The sequence below is a fragment of the Halichoerus grypus genome, chromosome X (genome assembly GCF_964656455.1).
Source record: "Halichoerus grypus chromosome X, mHalGry1.hap1.1, whole genome shotgun sequence".
NCBI lineage: Eukaryota > Metazoa > Chordata > Mammalia > Carnivora > Phocidae > Halichoerus > Halichoerus grypus.
Genome location: NC_135727.1, coordinates 106187307 through 106213799, shown reverse-complemented (window position 1 = coordinate 106213799; position 26493 = coordinate 106187307). Strand labels below are relative to the sequence as shown.

The window sequence follows — 26493 nt, the reverse complement described above, 5'->3', positions numbered from 1 at the left end:
GTGCAGTCGAAAATCCGTATTTAAGTTCTGACTCCCCCAAAACTTAGCTACTAACAGTATACTGTTGACCTTACTGATAACATAAACAGTCGATTAATACGCATTTTGTATGTTAAATGATGTATTATATACTGTACTCTTACAATAGAGTAAACTAGAGAAAAAAACATTACGAAAATCGTAAGAAAAAACATCTATAGCACTGTACTGTACTTATTTTTAAAAATCTGCATATAAGTGGACTCATACAGTTCCAACCTATGTTGTTCAAGGGTTCAACTGCACATATTTCCTATTTTTTTAAAGGGGAAAAATGTAGTGTATACCATACAATCTCATAATTTCTGCTGTGTTCACTCACTAGATGGTCAAATATTTTTAAGTATGTGAAGTAAACACCTGCATCATCTTAAGAGGCATGGAAACCATGATTGTAAGCTACATGGTCTAAACCACACTCATAAGGAAGGGTCATTCCACACCAAATCTTCTTTACCTTGCAAATAAGTCCTGAAACTTTAAATCATGCCATTACAATGTAGAGAACTACAATCAATATTTCAAAAATAAAAAATGTTCGGATGGGTGTAAGAAGGCAGCATAGGAAGACCCTGAACTCATGTCCTCCCATGGACACACCACATTTACACCTATATATACATCAATTCCTCCCGAAGAACGAGGGGCTGACGGGACAACTTCCACACAATACAAGGTTAGAGGGACCTCAATCAGAACGGCAAGAGAAAGAGATGCATGGTAACAAGGGCAACCTCCCCCCCCGCTTGATGCCACAAACTGCCAATAGTGGAAGGTATCACTGCCCAGTGCACCGAAAAAAAGCTGCAGTTTAAAGGGTAACTAGACTATAAGTGAAGGAAAATCATTTGTTAACCCCAGAACATCCACCAAACAGTGGGGTAATGACTGGAAGTCTCCCTGGGGTCAGAGGTGCTGGTGAGTGCCACTGGTGACCTGCCCACTCCCACCGTGACAGTCCACGCAGGAGCAGGGACTGGATGTTCTAGACAGCCTGTCTCTTCGGCTAGTGCTGGGCCCCAAGCACACACCAGCCCCAGCCATCTAAGCAGGGGAGCCCCAGTGAGGCACACACCAGGGCACACCTCGCCTATATCCAATACGGCTCCAGTAATCTCACCAAGGGGCACAGTGCAAAGCCCCCGGAGATACCCCCATCCACGCCAGGTGCTGCTCCAGTTTTCCATTAGGGTAGCCCTGCTGCAGAGTGCCCCAGGACCCGGGGACCACACGGATCGCAGCTCCAGGCAGCCAGCTACCCAAATGCGCGAGGAACACACAGTCTGCATGGGGGATGTGTCTACACAAGGCCACTCCTCTAAGACTGGGAGAGGCGGCTCTTTCACCTCATTCATAGAAACAAACACAGAAAATCAGATTTAAAAAAGGAGCAGAGGAATATGCTAGTAAGACAAAATTTCAAGGAAATAACTAAACCAAAATGAGATAAGCCATCTACCTAACAAAGATTTCAAAGTAACGATCATAAAGTTGCTCAACAGACTTGAGAGAAGAGAGGATGAATTCACTAAGAACTTCCACAAAAAGACACTGTTTTTTTAAAAAAAGTCTGAGGTAAAGACTAAAATAACTGAAATAAAAAATATACTAGAGGTAATAAACAGGAGATTAGATGATGCAGAAGATGGCAGAAGAACAGATGAGCAATCCCGAAAACAGGGGAACAAAAAACATTCAAGCTGAACACCAAAAAGAAATGGAATTTTAAAAAATGACAACATCAAGCAAATTAACATTCTCATGATATGGATCTCAGAAGGAGATTGAGAGAGAAAGGGGCAGAAAATTTATATGAAGAAATAACAGGGGCACCTGGGTGGCTCAGATGGTTGGGCATCTGTCTTCAGCTCAGATCATGATCCCAGGGTCCTGGGATCGAGCCCCACATCGGGCTCCTGGCTCAGCGGGGAGCCTGCTTCTCCTTCTCCCTCTGCCACTCTCCCTGCTCATGCTTTCTCTCTCTCTCTTATCTCTGTGTCTCAAATGAATAAATTAAATTAAAAAAAAAAGAAAGAAAGAAATAACAGCTGAAAACTTCCCTAACCTAGAGAACAAAAGAGACATCCCGGTTCAAGAAGCAGAGAGCCCCAAAGAGGGCCATACCAAAACACGTAATAATTAAAATGTCAAAGATCAAAGATAATGAGAAGATCTTACAAGCAGCAAGAGGAAACCAAACAGTTATGCACAACAAAAAAACCTATGAGGATATCAGCTGATTTTTCAGCAGAAACATTGCAGGCCAAAAGAGAGTGGCAAGATGTACTCAAAGTGCCAAAAGGAAAAAAACTGACAAACAACAATCCTCTGCACTACAAGGTTATCACATAAAATCAGAGAGACAGAGTTTCCCAGACAAACAAGTTAAAGGAGTTCATCACCACTGAACCAGCCTTACAAGAAATGCTAAAGGGACTTCTTTAAGTGCAAAAGAAAAAGCCATGATGAGAGGGTAAGAAAACAGTGAAAGGAAAAAATTTCAAGGGTAAAGGCAAACACACAGTACATCAATCACTTACACTGCTAGTATGAAGGTTAAAAGGCAACAGGAGTAAAATCATTTGTACTTAAAAAATTAAGGGAATCACAAAAAGATGTAAAACATATAAAAGATGGATGGGAAAATAAAAATATAGTTCTTTTAGAATGTGTGATAGAACTTTAGCAATCAGCAACTTAATATAAACTGCTATATACTTAGGATGTTATATATGAATCTCAAGGTAACTACAACACAAAAACCTGTAAGAAATACACCAAAAAATAAAAAGAAAGGAATCCAAGCATAAAACTAAAAGTCACCAATCATGAGGGAAGAGCAAGAGAATAAAGAAACAGACAACTACAAAAGCTATCAGAAAAAATTAACAAATGACAATAAGTACATACCTATCAATAATTACTTTAAATGTGAATGGTCTAAATATTCTGATCAAAAGCCACAGGGTATGCATAAAAAAAAAAAAAACAAGACCCATCTACATGCTGCCTAGGAGAGACTTAACTTCAGACAAAAAGACACATACAGACTGAAAATGAAGAGATGGAAAAACATTCCATGCAAATGAAAGCCAAAAAAAAAAAAAAAAAAAAAAAAACTTGGGTAGTAATACTTCTATCAGACAAAATAAACTTTAAAACAAAGACTGCGAGGCACCTGGGTGGCTGAGTTAGTTAAGCGGCTCAGGTCATGATCCCAGGGTCCTAGGATAGAGCTCCACATCGGGCTCCCTGCTCAGCGGGGAGTTCACTTCTGCCCCTCCCTTTGCCCCTCTCCTCACCTCCCTGCTTGTGCTCTCCGTTCTCTCTTGGGCTCTCTCTAAAATAAATATTTTAAAAAATAAAATAAAACAAAGACTGCAACAGAAGACAAAGAAAGGCATTATGTAATGATAAAAGGATCAATCCAACAAGAGAATATTACAGTTATAAATACACACCCAACAATAGGACACCTAAATACATAAAACAAATGTTAACAGGGGCGCCTGGGTGGCTCAGTCGTTAATAGTCTGCCTTCGGCTCGGGTCATGATCCCAGAGTCCTGGGATCAAGCCCCACATTGGGCTCCCTGCTCAGCAGGAAGTCTGCTTCTCCCTCTCCCACTCCCCCTGCTTGTGTTCCCTCTCTCGCTGTCCCTCTCTCTCTGTCAAATAAATAAATAAAATCTAAAAAAAAAAAAAAAGTTAACAAACGAAAGGGAAGAAACAGAGTAATACAATAATTGCAAGACACTTTAACATTCCACTTACATCAATAGATAGATCACTGACACAGAAAATCCATCAAGATACACTGGCTTTGAATGACACATTAGACCAGAGGGACCAAATATATACAGAACATTCCATCCCAAAACAGAAGAATACATAATTCATTTCAAGTGCACATGGAACATTCTCCAAGATAAATCACATGTTAGGCCACAAATCAAGTCGCAATTAATTTAAGAAGACTGAAATCATATCAAACATGTTTTCTAATGACAATATGGAACTAGACATCAGTAACCACAGCAACAACAAAAACTGGAAAAACACTACCATGCAGAAGCTAACAAATATGCTACTAACCAACCAATGTGTCAACAAGGACATGAAAGAGGAAATTTAAAAATACCTGGAGACTAATGAAAATGAAAACACAACAGTTCAAAATCTTTGTGACACAGCAGAAGCACTTCTGAGAGGGACGTTTATAGTGATACAGGCCAATCTCAAAAAAACAAGAAAAATCTCTACACCTGAAGGGACCAGAAAAAGTAAGGACAAACAAAGCCCAGGGTTACCAGAAGGAAGAAAAGAGTAAAAATCAGAGTGGAAATAAATGAAATAGAGACTGAAACACAATAGAAAAGATCAGTGAACCAAGAGCTGGTTCTTTGAAAAGATAAAAAAGAACCCTGACAGACCTTTAGCCAAACTCATCAAGAAAAAGAGAAGAATCAAATAAAATCAGAAATGAAAGAGGAGAGGGCGCCTGGGTGGCTCAGTCGGTTAAGCATCCAAGTCTTGATCTCAGGGCTGTGGGATCAAGCACACACTGGGCATAGAGTCTGCTTAAGATTCTCTCTCTCCCTCTCCCTCCCCACCCCCTTCTCCTTATGTGCTCTCTCTCTCAAAAAAAAAAAAAAAAAAAAAGAAGAGAAAAATGAAAGAGGAGAAATAACAACTGACGCCACAAAACCACAAAGAATTATATACCAAGACACTGGACACTGTAGAAAAGATGAGTAATTCCTAGAAATACACAATCTTCCAAGACTGGATCAGGAAGAAGAGAATATCTGAACAGAGTGATTAGTTCTAGTAACAAAACTGAATCGATAATCAAAAAACTACCGCCCCCCCCCAAAAGTCCAGGACCATATGGCTACATAGGTAAATTCTCCCAAACATTTAAAGAGCTAACACCTAACCTTCTCAAAGTATTTTAAAAAATAGAAGGAAAACTTCCACATCCATTCTATGAGATGAGCATTACCCTGATATCAAAACTAGGTAAAGACACTACAATAAAAGGAAATTACAGGGGTGCCTGGATGGCTCAATCGGTTAAGCGTCTGATTCTTGATTTCAACTCAGGTCATGATCTCAGGTTCATGAGATCAAGCCCCACATCGGGTTCCACGAGGAGTCCGCTTAAGATTCTCTCCCTCTCCCTCTACCCCTCCCACCCCTGCTCACGCACTCTCTTAAAAAAAATTAATTAAAAAAATGACAGAGTACTATCCCTGATAAACAAAGATGCAGAAATCATCAACAAAATACGAGCAAACCAAATTCTACACACTGACAAAGACATTCACCACAACCAAATGGGGTTTATTCCAGGGATGTGAGGATGGTTCAATATCTAAGAATCAATGAACATGATACACCACATTAACAAAAGGATAAAAAGTATATGATCATCTCAATAGATGGAGAAAAAAAATTTTGACGAAATTCAACATGCATCCATGATAAAAACCCTCAACAAAGTGGGTTCAGAAGGAAGATAACTCAACATAACATAGGCCATAGATGAAAAACAGTACACTGAATGGAGAATAAGTGAGAGTTTTCCCCCTAAGGTCAGGAACAAGACAAGGATGTCCACTCTCACCAGTTTTATTCAACACAGTACTGGAAGTCCTAGTCACAGCAATCATACGCTAGAAATAAAAGGCATCCAAAGTGGTGAGGAAGAAATAAAACTCACTATTCACAGATGACAAGACACTATATAGAAAAAACCCCAAAGACACCACCAAAAAACTATTAGAATAAATGATTTCAGTAAAGTTACAGGATACAAAATATACAGAAGTCTGTTGCATTTCTATACACTTAACGACAAAATGAGAAAATCCCATTTACAAGTGCATCAAAACAGAATAAAATAATGTAGAAATAAACTTAACTAAGGAGATGAAAGACCTGTACTCTGAAAACTGTAAGACACTGATGAAGGAAACTGAAGACGACACAAACAAATGGAAAGATACATCAGGCTCATGGCGTGGTATAATTATTATTGTTAAAATGTCCATACTACCCAAAGTAATCTACAAATTCAATGCAATCCCTATCAAAATACCCACAGCATTTTTCAGAGAACCAGAACAAATAATCCCCCCCCCAATTTTTTTTTTTTTAAAGATTTTATTTATTTATTTGAGAGAGAGAGTGAGAGAGAGAAAGAGCACAAGAGGGGGGAGCGGGAGAGGGAGAAACAGACTCCCTGCTGAGCAGGTAGCCCGATGCGGGACTCGATCCCGGGACTCCAGGATCATGACCTGAGCCGAAGGCAGTCGCTTAACCAACTGAGCCACCCAGGCGCCCATAATAATCCCAAAATTTGTATGGAACCACAAAAGACCCCAAATAGCCAAAGCACTCTTGAGAAAGAAGAACAAAGCTGTAGGTATCACAATCCCAGATTTCAAGCTATACTACAAAGGTATAGTAATCAAAACAGTATGGTAATGTACAAAAATAGACACATATGATCAATGAAACAGAACACAGAGCCCAGAAAGAAACCCAGGCATACACGGTCAATTAATCTACAATAAAGGAAGCAAGCATATACAATGGGGAAAAAACAGTCTCTTCAATAAATGGTGCTAAAAAAACTGGAGACCTAATGCCAAAGAATGAAACTGTGCCACTTTCTTACACCATACACAAAAATAAACTCAAAATGGATTAAAGACCTAAATGTGAGACCTGAAAGCATAAAAATCCTAAAAGAAAACATAGTCAGTCATGTCTTAGACATCGGCCTTAGCAACATTTTTTTTTTAAAAAGATTTTATGGGGCGCCTGGGTGGCTCAGTCGTTGGGCGTCTGCCTTCGGCTCAGGTCGTGATCCCAGGGTCCTGGGATTGAGCCCCATGTCCAGCTCCCTGCTCGGCGGGGAGCCTGCTTCTCCCTCTCCCAGTGCCTGCCACTGTGTCTACTTGTGCTTTCTCACTATCTCTCTGTCAAATAAATAAAATCTTAAAAAAAAAATCTTTAAAATAAATAAATAAATAGAGAGCGAGAGCAGGAACACAAGCAGGGGGAGTGGGAGAGGGAGACGCAGGCTTCCCGCAGAGCAGGGAGCCCACTGCGGGGCTCGATCCCAGGACACTGGGATCATGACCTGAGCCGAAGGCAGACACCCAACGACTGAGCCATCCAGGCGCCCCAGCAACATTTTTCTTTTTCTTTTTTTTTTTTTTTTTTTAAGATTTTATTTATTTATTTGACAGAGAGAGACACAGCGAGAGAGGGAACACAAGCAGGGGGAGTGGGAGAGGGAGAAGCAGGCTTCCCGCGGAGCAGGGAGCCCGATGCGGGGCTTGATCCCAGGACCCTGGGATCATGACCTGAGCCAAAGGCAGACGCTTAACGACTGAGCCACCCAGGCGCCCCCCAGCAACATTTTTCTTGATGTCTCCTTAGGGAAACAAGAAAAACTATGGGGACTACATCAAACTAAAAAGCTTTTACATGGCAAAAGAAACCATCAACAAAGAAGACAACCTATTGACGGGGAGAAGGTATTTCCTATTGAAGGGGAGAAAATATATAAAGAATGCATACAACACCAAAACCAAACCAAACCAAACCACCAAACATTCCAATTAAAACATGGGCAGAAGAACCTGAATAGGCATTTTTTCCAAAGAAGACATCCAGATGACCAAGAGACACATGAAAAGTCACTCAACACCACTCATCATCAGGAAAATGCAAATCAAAATCAAAATGAATTAGCACTTCACTCTTGTCAAAATGTCTAATATCAAAAAGACAAAAGTAAGTGTTGGCGAGGATGTGGAGGAAAAAACCCCTCATGCACTAATGATGAGAATGTAAATTGGTGCAGCCACTATGGAAAACAGTATGGAGGTTTCCCAAAAAATTAAAAACAGAACTACCATACAATCCAGTAATTCCACTGCTGGGTATTTACCTGAAGAAAATAAAAACCCTAATTTGAAAGGATACATGCACCCCCATTTTTACTGCAGCATTATTTACAATAGCCAAGTTACAGAAGCATCCCAAGTGTCCACTGATAGCTGAATGGTAAGGAACATGTGGGATATATACACAATGGGGTATTACTCAGCCACAAAAAATAACAACATCTTGTCACTCACAACAACATTAAACTACAGGGTATTATGCTAAGTGAAATAAACCAATCACAGAAAGACCTATACTATATGATTTCACTTACATGCGGAATCTAAAAAAAAACAAAAAAAAAGGACAAGCAAGCAAGAAAACAGAAACAGACTCATAAACACAGAGAAGAAACTGGTGGTTGCCAGAGGGGAGGAGGGATGGGCAAAATACATGAAGGGGATTAAGAGGTACCAACATCTAGTTATAAAATAAATAGGTCACAGGGATAAAAAGAGTAGGAAATACAGTCAATATTGTAATAATGATGTATCGTGAAAAATGGTAGCTACACTTACTGTACTGAGCATTCCTAATGTATAGAATTGTTGAATCACTCTGTTGTATACCTCTAATATGACATTGTAAGTCCACTATCCTTGAGTAAAAAAAATTTTTTTTAAAAACTGAATGAATCGGGCGCCTGGGTGGCTCAGTTGGTTAAGCGACTGCCCTCGGCTCAGGTCATGATCCTGGAGTCCCGGGATCGAGTCCCGCATCGGGCTCCCTGCTTGGCAGGGGGTCTGCTTCTCCCTCTGACCCTAACCCCTCTCATGCTCTCTCTCATTCTCTCTCAAATAAATAAATAAAAATCTTTAAAAAAAAAAAAAAACTGAATGAATCTTTGAAAAACAAATGAAGAAATAAAGATATTTAAGGAAAATACTGAATTACTTTTGCTCGTCTATAATTAAATAGATACTTAACAATCATCATGTAATCTCAAACTTGATTTCATTTTGCATACAAACTGCTAGCTTTCACTGGGCGTCTGGCTTGCTCTCCTCTTCCTTCCAAGCTAAGACTGTTAAGAGTTATGTACACTCTTTTTGTCTACCAAGTGGCCACAAAGCCCATACCTATGAGACTCTGCCTAACCACAGGTTAAAAAAAAAGCCATCAGTGACTGTTTTAATGACTTCCAGCCACAACACAAAAGCTATCTAATGAACATGAAGAAAAATTAAAATGTGGGGGAATATGACTGGTACATATATGGGCTTTCTGTCCACCCTGTACTCTTCTCCCTACAATTCATTCCTTAGTCTGCTTTAATCTGGCTCTTATCAACATTCCACTGAAATACCACAATCTCTCTGCTGCTAAATCCAGAGGATATATTTTCTGGTCCCTATGCCCCCTTATCTCTGCAGCATCTGACAATACTGATTGCTCCTTTTTTTAGCCTCTTTGACAACATACTAGCCTGGTTTCTTCCCACCTCTTTTGTCCCATTAACGTCTGTCTGGTTTTTGCCCTAAGTTGCTTCCTCTTTTCATTCTACATCCTTTTAACCAGTGATCATATCCACTAGTAGGCATTCAGTAACATTTAAAGGCTGATGATTCCCAAATTGGTATCTTGAACATCATGCTCTCTCCAAGACTCCAGACACATATAGCCACCTGCCTACTACAGAGCACCATCTGGATATGCCCAAAGATAATTGTCAATATGTTCAAAAAGGAAATCCTCACCACAACCCTTCCCCAAATGCTCTCTGTTCTCTCCGCGAATGTTACCACTATTCACTCAGTAACACTACAAGAAACGAGGGTGTGATCCCTGACTTCCCATTCTTGCACAACCAACTACAGGGTGAAACGAAGTGGTCATGGTTTCCACCCCAGTTCTGCCATTTGTTAGTGTCTAAGAAAATACTCAATCCTTACACCTTTGAAATTTCACCTATAAAATGGAAATAATAGTAGGGCTGTAGTAAAATTTAAATGTCAAACGTTAGTAAGTCAGCATTAGTTACTATTATTCGGGGCACTTTTGAATACTCTCATCAACATTATGGCTCCAACTTCGTGCTGCTCTCTCACCTCTGGTCTTGCCTTCCTCCCACATCACAGCCAGAATATTTGTGTTCTAAGATGCAGATCTGATCATGCCCCCTCCACTCTGCATCCCAAAGGAACAGAGCCAGGTGTGATCCTGTGCATGGCTGTCCTGTGCTACCTCCTCCTAGGGCATGAGACCATGATCATCCATCTGCCTGAGATGCTTTTCTTCCTCCCTCCCCACTGCTTCTCGAAGCCACATCGATCCTGCACACGTTGGTACTGATGGCACCTCCTCTAAGGGGGCTTCCACTGACAACCCCCTTCCCCGAGTCCTACCGCCATGCCTCTCCTCTACCCACACCGTGCTAGAGGACCCTCCACTGTGCTTTCACTGCAGGTTGTGCTTATCCTCACAGGCGCACTGAACACACAACACTGAAGCCACCAGTGTATCTGAAGGTCTCTCATATAAACTGTAGCTCTACCTAGAACATGCTGTTACACCACAGAGCGGGGGAAGTACTCAGAAATGATGGGAGCTTGTCCTAAGGACCTGGGAGCCAGTGTGAAAAGGCTCCCACTGGCCAAACCTGTGACAATTTGAGTACCAAAATAATTAAGGACAGTAATGAATTACAGGCCTGTAAAAAACAGGAACCCATGAGTCGCTATCAGTATTAAATACACATGTACATAAATGGAGAAGGGAGGACTTTTATTTATAGTAGAATCCAACTGGTAAACATGCAAGGAGTGCTGAAGCCTTAAAAAATCATCATTTTGCTGATATCACAGTACAGACTGCTTCAAGAAAAAAAATCATCAATGGATGCTAAATCTAGGAGTAGATTTGCATGAAGAGTAGTATGTATGAATGGTCTTCAAGTATCTCCCCCAAAGAACTGCTTATTAGTTGCGGGGGGGAGGGGGAATTACACAGTAGATAAATCAAACAGTATCACGATTAGCTAATCAAAATTAACATCAATGAGGGAAAGATGGACAACATACACCTCTAGATGGGACACCCTGAGAAAACATATTACTTTACAGTATTCCAGTCAGGAATGCAGAACCTGAGGGGCGCCTGGGTGGCTCAGGTCATGATCCCAGGGTTCTGGGATCGAGTCCTGCGTCACGCTCCCTGCTCAGTGGGGAACCTGCTTCTCCCTCCCCCTCTGCATTCTATTCCCCCTGCTTGTGCTCTTTCTCTCTCTCAAATAAATAAAATCTTAAAAAAAAAAGGAATGCAGAACCCGAAACTTATGAGGAAAGAGACAAAGCCAAAATGATAAATGTTCTATTTAAAAAAAAAAAAAGAGGAGGGATGGAGACAGGGTGAGAATGTTATCTTAAAAATGCCAATGTCATAAAAGAAAAAGGCAAGAAAAATATCACAGATTAAAGGAAAGAGAGTACATAACAACTAAATCTAATAACTAATCCTAGACTGGGTCCTATTCTAACTGGGGAAAATGTTACAAAAAAATGGATCAATTGACAAAATTGAAAGATGGTAGATTATGAAAAGTATTCCATTATGTTTACTTTATTGAACTTACTAAGTTTACTGAATTGATAACTGTGCTATGGTTCTATGTGAGACTACATTAGTTTTAGGAAATAAGGCAGTGAAATATTTAGGGGTAAACGGTATGACAACTTACTCTCAAAATGATTCAGGAAAAGAATATATACCATGTACGTGTACACGTGTGCCTGTACACACACACACACGTACATGCACAGAAAGAGGGAACAAATAAAGCCAACAGGGGAAGTGTTAATAGGCGAATATGGATCAAGGATATAAGGTGCTCTTTGTAAAAATTTTTACTCTTGCAACTCTGTACTTCTGGAATTATTTCCAAATAAAAAGTCAAAACAAAACAAAACAAAAACAAAAAGGCTGTAGTTCTATTCAAGGGCTATGCTTTGTTCACCCCTGCATTTCCAGAGCCTGAGCTCATACTTGCTCAAATGTCTGTTAAATAATTAATTACATAATGAAGAGTCACTTTTACTATACCAAACCAATCTACCTAATAAAGTAATTATATATAGACGAACCTTGTCCCCCACCTCCTATACACACCCCCAATAAAATACTGGGGGATCAGCGATCACCTCTGTAGAACAATTTGTGAATGCTTAGGAAAAAGGGAAAATAGATTTAAGCTACTCAATCTTTGAGTATGTTTTTCCAGTTTTCTACTCTTAAAATATCCCTGATATCTGAAAAGCTAATTTTAGCTTTTTTCTACCAGATTAACAATCCAGGCTTAATTTAAAATGTACATTATTTCAAAGTCCTTAGTGTTAACTTTAGTCCTTAGGGTCAATTCAAACCTGTTCGAGGGCACCTGGGTGGCTCTGTCAGTTAAGTGGCCAACGCTGGGTTTCAACTCAGGTCATGATCTCATGGTCGTGAGATAGGGACCTGCGTCAGACTCTGCGCTCAGCGAGTAGTCTGCTTCAGATTCTCTCTCCCTCTCCCTCTAGCTTGCATGTTCTCTCTCTCAAATAAATAAAATCTTTAAACCTGTTTGAATTACCCACCATTTTCATCAAAACAACCATCATCTGCCATTTTCACAGTAAGGTGATCTATAATTTGCACTAGCCAAAGGAGTCCTAGATGAATAACCCTGCCAAGTCACTGAAGGTCTAAGACAGCACTGTCTAATAAAAATATAATGCAAGTCCCTTTAAATGTTCTAGTAGCCACCTGAAGGAAAAAGCAAAGGTGAAATTTCAATATATTTTATTTAATCTGATATATCAAAAATAGTATTGTTTAACTATATGATCAATATAAAAATCACGGATGAGCTATTTTACATATTTCTCTCCAACGAGGTCCTTGAGATCCAGTGTGCATTTTATACGAACAGCACATCACAATTCAGACTGGCCACGTTTCAAGTAGTCAGCAGCTACCTGCAGGTAGCTCTAAGGCTTTAGGATTTGCATTCAATTAAAAGGCTAAGACCTACAACTCTTAGATTCTATAATTCAGTATCTCCTTTGAGGGTATACAATTGATTAGGCACAGGGTCTGGCACAGACTAGGTATTCAATGAACATTTGTTAGGTGAAATAGAAAAGAAAAATGGAATTCACTGAATTTAATGGTAAGAATGACCTTAGTCATCAAATCTGTTTGTATTTACAGAAATGATGACAACTTTCCCACTAGGAAATGATACTTCAATACTTGAGGGGCTAACCATATTCAGAACACTTGCTAGCTATTTAACTGTCGTCAAAAAAAGAGTTTCTGAAGCACCCAAAAGCTTAACTCAAGCTTCTCTAGTGGCTCCAAAGAACTGTTTTATTCATTTCTCAACCCTAATTTCAAGCCTTTAAAATATAAGGATAATACAACTGCCTCCTTACGAAAAAGAAAAGGCGACAAGGGTAAACAAAAACAAAGACGCTTCAGGCGTCAAGCAAGAGCTTGGGTTCTGTCCAGTTCTGAGCTCTTGGGAGCTGCTAGCTCTCCGCCAGCTCTGTCCACCTTTAAAACCTCAGGAGCCACCAATGCCAAAGTTACCATTAATTTCACCACTACTGCTATCAGATACCATTTACTGAACAACTGTGCCCTCCAAGGTAGCTGTGATTATCTCTAGCTTACAAATAAGAAAACAACTTCCAGGCGCCTGGGTGGCTCAGTCGGTTAAGCGTCTGCCTTCAGCTCATGATCCCAGGGTCCTGGGATCGAGCCCCACATCGGGCTCCCTGCTCGGCGGGGAGTCTGCTTCTCCCTCTCCCACTCCCCTGCTTGTGTTCCCGCTCTCGCCGTGTCTCTCTCTGTCAAATAAATAAATAAAAATCTTTAAAAAAATAAAAAAATTTAAAAAATAAGAAAACCACCTCACAGAATGGGCATATGGCAGAATCACGACTCAAATCCAAGCCTGCCTTCTCCAAAGGCTGTGTTCTTTCCACTATGTCACTGGTAGGTATCAAGGACACTGCCAGTAGGGTGAGAATGAGCGCCTTTCTTTGGGGAAAAAAAGACAAGAAACCTCCATCAACTTATCATCCAAAAAGGGGGTTACAGGGGTGGGAAGTGAAGGGCTGAGAGGGGTGCAAAGAACCCTTGTATAAATAAGCTGTTGTAGGACATATAAGAGGCAGAGCTAAAAGGAAAAAAATTGCCCTTAAGAGTTACAAATACTTGCTTTTGAAAAAAACATATTAAAAATCATCTTTAAAATCAAAGCCAACAATTTACCCACAAAGATGGCTACCATCTGAAAAGATGATTTTTTAAAATTTATTTAAATTTTATTTATTTATTTGACAGAGAGAGAGAGAGAGCACAAGCAAGGGGAGCAGCAGAGGGAGAGGGAGAAGCAGGCTCCCCGCTGAGCAGGGAGCCCGACGTGGGGCTCAATCCCAGGACCCTGGGATTATGACCTGAGCCGAAGGCAGACGCTTAACCAACTGAGCCACCCAGGCGTCCCCTGAAAAGATGATTAACAGCAGACCTACTTTTCACAGCAAATATGAAAATGTCTTCTCTTTAAAGGATTATGTATGTAATCTGAACAGTGGTTAGCACTCTGCCCTATACAGTCATTTTCATAAGCACTAACTGACATGGATAATCATTAAGTATTTCGCAATATATAACACTCTGAATAATTTCCTGATGATTAAAAACATGTTAAAATTCTTCTTTAAAAAAAGCAATTTCCTTTCTGCTGAGAGATTAAAACAGATAGTTTACAAATAGAAAGTATTCTAGCCAGTAAGATGAGCCTGTTTCCCTAAAAAACAAAGTTTTAAAATAAAGTACTACACTACGTTTTTGCATGTAATCCCACAGAATACAACTAAGATGAAACATTGGCCTATAGTATCTTATATTATAGATTTCGAGGTGATGCACATCAAAACACACCATCTATTCCTGTCCAGATATTATCAATGTATGCAACAACTATGCTTAATAGATATGGACTTTGTTTCTTAACCTTTTAATAGGCTGCTTCTTTTTATACAATTCTAAAGTGATGAGTGATGATCTGAAACCAACCAGAGGACTCAAGCAGTATCTGAACTGTGCTGGCTAGGCTGGGCTGTGACCTAACTCCTGGGACACCCTTGAAACACCCCCACTAAAGCACAGATGGCCACAGCTGTGGCTTGTGGAGCTGTGTAGGCGGTAACCCTAGATCAGAAATAAGAAATACTAAAGGCATAAACCCCACGATCGTCATAGGGTTCTAAAGCCACATAAACCAAGAAGTTCTACAGGGTGGAGCCTTTGTGGTCTGTCAGCTTTGCGGGCAACTCCCAATTTCTGAGGGCAGGATGGAGAGTAGGGGGCCCAGACGCTAGGCTCAGCAGTGGAATCACTCTGAGCCTTCTTCTAGGGGTGCAGCTACCCCCACCCCCATTCAGGAGTGCCAGCACCACAAGGCGCAGTGGGTTCTGATCCTCAGAAAGCAGCTACTGGGATTTCTCAAACAGAATTCCTCCTCCCAAACAGAGAGAAAGCTCCCCCAAAGCTCTGTTCTGATGCTGCCGTTCTCCGCACTCTAGAAAATGACCTCACACCTAGTGCTTTGTTTCCACAGCAAATACTTTCTGAGATCAGCAAATATGCAGGGTTGTGCGGTTATAGGCCTGAGTGTTTACTTCTGCCACATTTTAGCTCACTTCCTAAAATAATTATAGCAGAGGTTACAAACCAATGGTCTATAGGCCAAATCCAGCCCACTGATCTGCTTGGTTTGACCTCAATAGTGTTAAAGAAAAAAGCTGAGCCACATTTTTTTTTTTTGAAGATTCTTTATTTCTTTAAGTCATCTCTACACCCAAAGTGAGGCTCAAACTCACACAACCCGGAGATCAAGAGCCACGTGCTCCACTGACTGAGCCAGCCAGGTGCCCGGAGCCACACTTTAAAATAGAGAAATTGTACCTAACAACCCGGATACCCAACTTCTCTCTGAAAAAATGAGAAGCTACAGCAATAGCAGGCAAGTGGCTACAGCTGAGGCACGGCTGCGCCCTGTAGAAGGGACACGTACTTTCCAGCCTGCCTACTGCCCACACTCCCTAGGCCGTCCCAGACACAGAGGCCTGAGGTTGCCTCACCCACTGGCGTACCAGCAGGGTCTGTGCCCCCTGCAATGTGTTCCATAAAAGGTTTAAAGCCAGTACTGTATCAGTCTAGTCTAGTGTGTCTCCACAGTCGGCTACTGATCCGGTAATTTGGGGTACAATAATGCTTCATCATGCAAGCTTGCCCCATGTGTCACAAGGTGGTTAGCATCCTGGCCTGTAAAATGCCAGAAGCGCCCCCAGGTGGTCCCTAGAGAGACAACAGTATCTCAGGCTGACAGCCGCTGCTAGCATCTTAAGTTTGGTGAGGTGAACACTGCTGAGGTTTGAGGAAAAGTTAGCCTGGCCTTGAGAGAACTTTTAAGGAAAGGAATCATTCATTTTTCTGATTAGTCTGGCCCAGCCAATAACCACTGAACAAAAACATGTATACTCATATAAACCTTTGGAATTTTCACCCATATTCTTGTTGCTTTGGAAGTTTTGGTTTTAGATGATATTTATTGAGCCATATGTATGTACCAGGCACCGGGCTAAGTGCTTTGTCTCATTTAACCCCCCTTATCCCACAGGAGAGGCAAATAATATCATCCACATTCTACAAATGAGGAAATGTGAGGCTCAGAGAGGGTAAATAATTTGCCTGTAGTCACAGAGTCAACAAGCAGCAAAGCTAGGAAACAAACATTATTCTCCTATACTTCTGGCTACATCGTAAGACTCTGATGATGTCAAAACTCTTAAAGACAGTTTAAATCAAAACCTGATTATAAAATAGAAAGGGTTTTTGTACTAGATAGTAAATTCTTTTAGGTAAGCAGCAACAAGAAGTGGCCAGTAGTGGAGCATAACTAATGATCTTTTACTGGTACAGGTAAGGGTTCCAATTTCAAGATTTTTCATGCATATGTAAAGGTGCAACTAAATAACAAGCAAGGGATAGGAATATGATACTTGTTATTTCCCCTAAATGAGCCTTCCAAATGATTTCTAAGACAATCGTCCCATAGGATTTTGATTATAATGGAAACCATTCTGAAACAGTCACATATTCGTTGCATCTATCTTACATTCTACTATATTCTCAAAGGAGATATACTACGGATCAATATTTATATTAAAAGAATCAAAAGCATCTTCATGTTAAATATAGTCCCCCAGAAACAGATAGAAGCATATTCAGTTTATTTTTTGTCTTTGTTTTTTTTAAAAGATTTTATTCACTTATTTCAGACAGAGAGAGAGAGCGCGAGCGAGCGCACGAGCAGGGGAAGGGGCAGAGAGAGGAGGCTCCGGGCTGAGCAGGGAGCCCGCCTGGGATCATGACCTGAGCCGAAGGCAGACACTTAACCGACTGAGCCACCCAAGCGCCCCCATATTCAGTTTAAATTTAAAATGAGCACCCGTCCTCCCCAGTGAGTATCTGCTTGCTAGCTGCCACCTCTACAGAACCCATGATATGTGCCACTCCTGCTGCCTCCCACGACCTCCCCAACAAAAATAAAAATAAAGGTACTTGGGATCTTCTCCCAATTCTGAGTATGGTAACAAAAAAGCAGGATATGAGTATTAGTTTTTTTACTCTTTATTTTTTTAAAAAAATTATTTTTTGGAGAGAAGGGGGGCGGGGAGGGAGCTCGAGCCAGCAGTGGGGAGGGGCAGATGGAGAGAATCCTGAAGCAGACTCCCAGCCCAGTGGGGAGCCTGACACGGGGCTTGATCCCACAACCTAGGAGATCATGACCCGAGCCAAAACTAAGAGCCAGATGCCCAACTGACTGAGCCACCCAGGTGCCCCAATTATTAGTTTTTAAGTCAGCTCTACGCCCAACATGGGGCTCAAACTCATGACCCCGAAATCAGGAGCCGCATCGTCCATCAACTGAACTACCCACGTGCCCCAAAGAAGTAGGATATTAAAAAATAAAGCAAAATGCCCTTATAGAGTGGTATATGAAAAAAGAAATGGGAAGGCCTTGATTCTTACTAGAAATATTTTGTTCATTTAGGAATACTGATTGGTGGTAGGAAAAAACGGTATCTAGGTTAGAAAAATCAAAGGTTTCCTACTATAAAAATATCTCAACAACATTCTGGAAAAGGCAAAATTATAGAGACAGTAAAAAGATCAGTGGTTGCCAGGGGTTTGTGGGGAGGGTTCATAGATGAAGCATAGGCAATTTTAAGGGGGTGAAATTATTCTGTATAATACTCTAATAGTAGATACATGACATCATGCACTTGTCAAAACCCATAGAACTTTATAATACAAAGAGTGAACCCTTTTTCTTTTTGAGGAGGCGAGGAGCAAGGGAAAGGGAGAGAAAGAATCTTAAGAAGCCTCCATGCCCAGCCCGGAGCCTGATGCAGGGCTCAGTCTCATGACCCTGAGATCATGACCTGAGCCAAAATCAAGAGTCAGACGCTTAACCAACTGAGCCACCTAGGCGCCCCAAGAGTGAGCCTTAAAGTATGCAAATTTAAGATCATTTAGTAGGTCAGGGGATCCCAGGAAGGAACAGACACCATATGATGTAATCTAACTGTATTACAAATGCATGAAACAATGTCATTCCAGAGGGTGGGGGGGAAAGGTGCTGACCTACATAATTTTGGAAATGAGTGGCATTTGTAAGACTAAAGTAAAGGCAAAAGGAAATATACATAGGCAATGCACTCTGGTTGATAAAGCTGTTTCCCATAGAGGTAGAAGTTAACAAAACTGATATACATCTATATATTATATATATATATATATATATACCAGGAGTGAACAATTAAGTACATTGATGGTGAATGATGAGAGCCAGGTTTCTCACTGTTTGGGACAGGTTACAAACAAGCAAGGAGAGAAGGCTAGAATGATGCATGTGGTAATGGATTAGGTTGAAGACATCAGTAAAAACTCTTGTTTAGCTTAATATTGATATAAATATATAAAAACAGATACAGAGAAACATGTATAGACATGCATAAATATACAGATACGTGGGATGTGTATACGTGGGATTTCAGCTAACAGAGCCTAGAAACACCCCCCCCCCCCAAAGTGGCAGTGAGCCTACCTAGTACTCAGATCTTGATTTCTAATAACATTAGCATTCTCTAATAAAAGGAACCAGGGCTTTGAGGAGAAATGGCTGATTCTAGAACTAAAACAGGGGATACACATCCTAGGATAAGTCTGGAGTATCTTACAATGCCCGAAAGTAAGGAAGTGCTCAAAAGGAACCCCACCCCATGACAATGGGGGCATGTTAAGGTAACACATGGGCCAACCAAAAGAGCTCATCAATGGCCAAGGCTAGAAAAATTTAAGCAACAAAATAAAGTAGTAAAGGAATATGACCCAAAGTATAAAATAATTATCCATGAACCTCTAATGATACAAAGAAATGACTAAATAAATAAGCAAATAGGGGAGAAGAGACAATCTCCCATTCAGAAGAATTCCCAATAATTTATGTAGAACACCCGAAAGGAGATGCAGTATAACTTCCGACTCCTTAAGTGGCGACTACACAGTGCCTTCATTCCAAACAACACAGTACAAAAGAGAATTAAAAAAAAAAAAAAGTAACATTAGAGTGGAGAATGGAGAAAGCAGACATAAACCTTCTCAGCCGGGTGACCAAAGCCAACATTAACAGTGATAAATCATGATGACAGTATGTACTCTTGACGTGATGTGACAAGAATATAAGAATGGCACTTTACCTCTGTGGTCTTCCTCCCCAAAACCCAGGACACCAGTCTAACAATGAGAAAAACATCAGACAAATCCCGATTGAGGGACATTCTACAAAATACCTGATCAGTTCTCCTCACAACTGACAAGGTCATCAAACCAATGAAAGTCTGAGAAATTGTCACAGCAAGAGGAGCCTAAGGAGACATGACAACTAAACGTCATCCCGGTGGGATCCTAAAACAGAAAAAATACATTAGTTAAAAAGGAAAAGGGAGTGAACTATGGACTTTAGTTAATAACAGTGTTTCAATATTGGTTAATTAACTGTAACAAAGGTACCATGCCAAGGTCATCTATTAATAATAGAAGAAACTGGGTACTGGGCATATGGGAACTCTCTGTATTATCCTCCCAGTTTTTCTGTAAAATTAAAACTGTACAAAACAATCTACTTAATTTTAAAAAATTTACCTCAAGATGATTTATGATCTCTGGCACAGGAGTCTTATTCACATCTCCAGCTCTAAAAGCACCTTCTTTTCAGTAGTCTAGAAAAGTGACAAAATGAGGAATTAGTTATCCTTTTGCTAACTTCCTAACTCAGTATGGAAACATGACAAAAACTCAAGACTTCTGGTGCTTATAGGTAACAGCACACAGGAGGCTAGACCACTTTTAGGGCAGGTGGTTCCTTCCCAAGTACCATCACAAGCTGAATCATCTTCTTTTCTTTTAGGTCACAAGTATTTTCTACAGTAACTAAATTCTACATTATCCCAAGAAGAGAGCAGCAGTCCAGAAAAATAAAAAAATAACCCACCATTTGTTTTCTTAAGGCTTTTGAAGCACACCTGGTTGTGACGTAGCATCCTGAGCCCCCATCTATTTATAGAAGAAAGGATGAAGCCCAGGCCCTGCAAGCACGTAGGAAACTTTAAATTGTACGGCCAAAATAATAAGTATCTTTTTAAAAAAATGCTGACTATAATATAACCCATTTCTGTTCCATGAAGAGCAATTTATATAAAGAACAGTAACCTTACTGGCTTATTTTGACAGATGAGCATTCTCTCTCCCCATCATTCAGAAACTACGATAGTCCCCTCTTACATGTGGTTTCACCTCCTGCAGTTTCAGTTACCCGTGGTCAACTGCAGTCCAGAAGCAGAGGATCCACCTTCCAACATAGCATCAGAAGGTCAACAGTGGCCTAACGCTATGTCATAGTGCCTACGCCATTCATCCCACTGTAGATCAGGCAGGCATTTTATCATCTCACATCATCATAAGAAGGGTGAGTACAGTACAATAAGCTTTTTTTTAAAAAATATTTTATTTATTTATTTCAGACAGAGAGAGAGAGCACAAGTGAGGGAGAGGCAGGCTCCCGGCTGGGCAGGGAGCCCAACGCGGGGCTCAATCCCAGCACCCCAGGACCATGACCTGAGCCAAAGGCAGACGCTTCACCGACTGAGCCACCCAGGTGCCCCTAAAATAAGCTATTTCTTTTCAAGATTTTATTTATTTGAGAGAGAGAGAGAATGAGAGAGAGCACGAGAGGGGAGAGGTCAGAGGGAGAAGCATACTCCCTGCTAAGCAGGGAGCCTGATGTGGGACTCGATCCTGGGACTCCAGGATCACGACCTGAGCTGAAGGCAGTTGCTTAACCAACTGAGCCACCCAGGTGCCCCAAAATAAGCTATTTTAAGAGAGACACCACATTCACATAACTTTCATTACAGTATACGGTCATAAATATTCTATTTTATGACTATTAATCTCTTCCTGTCCCTACTTTACAAACTTTATCACAGGTTATATACAGAAAAAAACAGAGTAGGGACGCCTGGGTGGCTCAGGCATTAAACGTGTGCCTTCGGCTCAGGTCATGATCCCGGTGTCCTGGGATCGAGCCTCGCGCTGGACTCCCTGCTCAGCGGGCAGTCTGCTTCTCCCTCTCTGGCTCCCCCGATTGTGTTCCCTCTCTCGCTGTCTCTGTCAAATAAATAAATAAAATCTTAAAAACAAAACAAAACATAGTATTATGGGGTTTGGTACTATCTGATCCACTGGGTATCTTCAAACGTATTCCCTGTGGATAAAGGGGGGGAACTACCATACCTTCATCCCAGTAAACCTAATAATCCAATGTTAACTTTATCATTTGGGGGCAAATAATGCCTTATATCAGAGGGACCAGAGACACAAGTCTCTAATTAATCTCCTGACTGAACCTCATTTTATAACCACAGGAGAGTTAACATACCCTGTTTATCTGTATATTTTCAGCACTTTACCATATTTTTTCTTACTTTTTAATTTCTCAATTACTTTATCTTAAACATTACCCAAAAAATGAGCAAAAGTCCTGGGCACCTACATGAATGCTGTTTTCTACCACATGTAATAGCTTTTTCAGATCTCTGATATGACAATGCGAAATCCACCCCACATTCATGCTAACTTTCTCCCAGTGACCTAAATCACCACAGCTTTCTCCCCTTCCTAAATGCCCAAAAAGTCATGCGTTTATTACCACTATGAACACCTGAAATAATGTTTTTTAACTTTTTATTCTCCTCTAGGTATTATCACTGTAAATCTTGAGAACAAAAAACCAACAGTGCCTTGTGCACACTAAATACTTAGTATAAATGACAAAATACAGGATTTTACATTAATTGGGAATCAAGGTGTTTCAAGGTCTTTTTTTTTTTTTTTTTAAAACAAAAGGGTGTTTATTTGTAAAAAGCCAAAGGGGCTCCTCAGGCAACAGGACAGACAGGCCGGCTTCTCAGGGGTCGGGGGCATTTGGGCAGATGTGCTTGAGTAGGGGGAGGGGGTGCCCTCTGAGTCCTCTGTGTCACCCTGGTCTGCCCTGGAGACAGGCGGCACTAGCTCAAAGACAGGGTAAACTCCAAAGGCCTCAGCCTCCAGCAATTCTGGAACAGAATCCTCCTTGGTCAGTACTGGGGTTCATCAGTGCTGCCTGCAGTAATGCTCCCAGGACTGCTCTCTTTAGCCCAGCCATGGGGGCCAAGCATCCTCTGGGACCCCTTCTGGTGGTCTGGCAAGTGACAGGGCAGCTGGGCTGGCAGATGCCCCCAGGGCTGGGCTCGGTGCCCTTTTGCAGGGAGCCTCCCGAATGGAAACTGATTATGGTTCTCAGGGAGATCCAGCAGGATGAGGAGGGCCACCCTGCGCCCGGGGACTGGTGCCCCTGCCCTGCCACTCTAGGCCTGAGGATTTCTCTGCACCCCCACCTGCCCTCTGTCACTCTTCCTCCTGGGGATCCACCACTAGCACCCACTTGAAGATATGAAGGGAAGTGTCGCCCACAGTCACCCAGGACATCTCCCATCTCCAGACCTTCTCAATGGTTGCCATCACTTTCTTGATGTCATCCTTACCCCAGCTCTGGGTCTCAGTCCATATGGTCCAGCCAGCCATGCTGGCAGGGCCAAGGTCGAGGCTGCGGGTGGGCTGCCTCCCGTCCGGCGGGCTCAGGCTCGGCACCAGACCCGGGTGCCGCTCTCTTGGCCTGCCGTCCCTCCCTCCAAGGTCTTCATTAGGTCAATTCTTAAATGGCATTATTTAAAAAGAAAGACAGGACAACTGACTGGTAACACATGCTAGAGGCAGATCATATCCACATTTTATTAAAGAGATTACTTATAACAGTGTTTTTCAAATGGTAAGTTGTGGCCTATTAGTGAATTGTGTAATAAATTTATTGGGTGATGACAAGTATTTAAGGAAAAAAAAGAAATGTCATAGAAAGTATCAGAGTGCTTTATACACAGTAATGGTCAACAGTGGTTCAAAAAACTTGTTTGAGGTGTGGATATGTATTAAATCATGATTTAAATGTGTTGTTTGTTTTTTATTTTTTTGTTTTATTGTGGGTTGCTATGAGAAATACTGACTTACAATATAGCAAGGTATTATAGGTTATGTAAGAAAGAATATTTACTACCTTTCCATTTTACTTTTATCTGAATAGATGGCAGCTTTCTAATTAACCAAATGGAGTTGAGAAACATCTGGATATAAAAGCCAAAACATCTCTTTATGTTATGAATTTTTGTGTGACTTTATCTTTCTCAAATGCAGCCTCAATGTGTTTTGTGTGGCTCCCTCACATACTACTGGAGGTTCCTGCCTTCTAAAAAGATTTTTTTAAGTAATCAGTTTCCTAAACCCAGAAATTCAAGATCACAAACTGTGGGAATTTCCAAGGTAAGAAAGATGAACAAAAATATCATTTATAATCATTTATTTAACAATGACAAACCTGATAATCCTCCCAAATCCACTGTTCATTCATTTAACAAAATCTGAGCACGCAGCTTAGAGGTAGAGAAGACCCATGCCCTCAAAGAAACACAATGACAGAGTAGAGTGGGATTAAGTTTTATAATAAGTTGTCAGATACAGAAACAATTAAAATAAGACAAGGAAAAAGAGCATGAAGGAAAGCTTCATCGAAGAGATGATATTTAAGCTAGGTTGCAAAGAATAGGATTTTTTGAAATAAAAACAATAGAAATAGAAAGTTGGAAGGAACTCTACGCATCATGTAACCAAGTGGCTCCCAACTGGGGATGATTTTGCCCAAAAAGGCACATTTGGAAATGTCTGGAGACAATTTTAGTTGTCATAGTGGAGAGAGATGCTACTGGCATTTGGTAGGCAGAGGCCAAGGACACTGCTCAACATCCTACAGGCATAGGACAGCCCCTGACACCAAAGAATTATCTGGCCCCAAATGTCAATAGTGCCAAGGTTGAGAAACCCTGAATCCAACCTCAGTACAATCCCCTTGTTTTACACAAGAAGGTAACTGAAGGCCACAGGGATTTTAAAATTTGCTAAAAAAGCTAAGTTTATAAAACAGGCCTCATAACATCTTGTCCAGTGTTTAATTCACAACACACACCCACACATGTTATTATACTAGGAAACAGATGTTTTAAAAGAGTGGGAACGTTTGTATAAGGTGGAAAAACAAACTATCTAGATAGAAATCAAAGGTGATATTATTATACCGTCTTTCTTGAAACAGATCTATCAATGGCTCAAAGCAAGAATGATGCTACCATTTAAAAAATTATACCCGTATTTGTTTATAATACTAGATTTATCATCTATACAACTTGGTTGTTGAACACGGACCTGTAAGAAAAATTACAACAAAAACTAGGAAGTTGGAAGATCAGCATATGCACACATCACACTCAGTTACTCCTGAGGGCAGGTCTTTGAAGCTCTACCAGCTCGAGCCACAACCACTGGGTGTCTGGAACCTGGGTAGGATTTGCTCCTTTAATTCAAAATCAACTGCTAAATTACCCTTCCGTTGGCTGGTGAGGTTTCTAATTAAAACAATGAAATCTACAAAGACCTCCTTAGGGTCCTGAATTAGGGCCTGGACATCTGAGGTTACCTGGACATCTTTTATTTTCTCATCCTTGCTATTCAATGCACAAAAGGGATGGGAGTGAGGGGATAAGATAAACAAACATGTTAACAGCAATACAGATTAGATTTCAAAAAAGGCTGTTGTTCTAATAACTACAGAAATAAAGACATATATATATAGATATACACTCCTTACCTCCAATTTTTCAAATGATGAAGCTTCAAATAAGATACCTTGTCCAGTTTGACACACAACAATTCACGGTGAAAAACTTGAGAAAAGGCTGCAGACACTATCCTAAAAAAATTAAAGACCCAACAGGTAAGATTTCAACTATAAAAGGTTTAAAGAAAAGAGCATGAACAAGTTATACAGCAAATAAATGGTCATGAAAGAGAAAGCAGCTGTTTGTACCGCTTTACTACATGAAATTCCAGAGAATAAAGTTGATGTTCCATCAATACTAATAGAAAGTTCACCTGACTGTATCAGTCACCTTGTTCCCCTTCCCACTAAGTCACTTCTAGTACCTAAGGGAGAGCCGGCAACAGCAGAGGGTTAGGGTTAGGGTTAGGGCAAAGCTTTTCTGAGGTTTCGTCTTCACAGAAAGCTAGCAAGAGGAACTTTAACTGCATCTCTGCCAAACCATCAGGGGTCCCTACAGCTCCCCATTTATACTAGCCATTAAAATTTAATGGGTTTCAGGCTCTTTAAGAGCCACAGGTCTTAAAATTTAAATGACTCCATACCAAGTCTTATTCTCTGGTAAAGTAAAGGATTTTTTTAGATTTCCACACCCCAAATGAGCACCACACCCTCACTGCAAAGCCCAACAGCAAAGAGGGTATATAGTTCTTTGTCACCTGCTATACCTTCTCAATAGAATTACAACTGCTCACTAAAGACTGGGAGGCCCTCCCCATAACCCAACTCACAAAGTCACTCATCTATCACTCAAAAATATGAAAAAAGAAAAATACTTGATCATAAGCCTCAGTGAAAAAATAGCCTTATATAAAGAGGAAAGCAGAAATAAGTACATACCTATCAATAATTACTTTAAATGTAAATGGACTAAAGCTCCAATAAGAAGATACGAGGTTAAGGGTTGCCTGGCTGGCTATCAGTACAGCATGCAACTCTTGATTTCAGGGTCATGAGTTCAAGCCTCATACTGGGTGTGGGGCCTACTTAATTAAAAAAAAAAAAAGATACAGGGTCACTCAATGAATTAAAAAAACAGGAACCATCTATACATGGTCTATAAGAGAGTCACTTTAGAAC

At 40.8% G+C, this 26493-nt stretch overlaps 1 protein-coding gene and 1 pseudogene across 4 annotated transcripts in view; both read right to left on the bottom strand.

The window, feature by feature from the left end:
• The window catches only part of TAB3 (TGF-beta activated kinase 1 (MAP3K7) binding protein 3), a 56622-nt gene extending 31115 nt beyond the window's left edge, over nt 1–25507 (bottom strand). For all 3 annotated transcript variants that reach the window (XM_078064657.1, XM_078064659.1, XM_078064658.1), the window contains exons 1-3: nt 25405–25507; nt 20259–20335; nt 19907–20021 (exon numbers count right to left, since the gene is read on the bottom strand). The gene's annotated coding sequence lies outside the window, so the exon portion shown is untranslated. The remainder of the gene's footprint in view (nt 1–19906; nt 20022–20258; nt 20336–25404) is intronic.
• LOC144380499 (B-cell CLL/lymphoma 7 protein family member C pseudogene) lies at nt 21403–25461 on the bottom strand (annotated as a pseudogene). Its single transcript, XR_013444678.1, has 2 exons — nt 25405–25461; nt 21403–23366 (listed from the first exon to the last, which is right to left on the bottom strand). The product of XR_013444678.1 is annotated as a B-cell CLL/lymphoma 7 protein family member C pseudogene (transcript).
• Nucleotides 25508–26493: the final 986 nt, after the last annotated feature.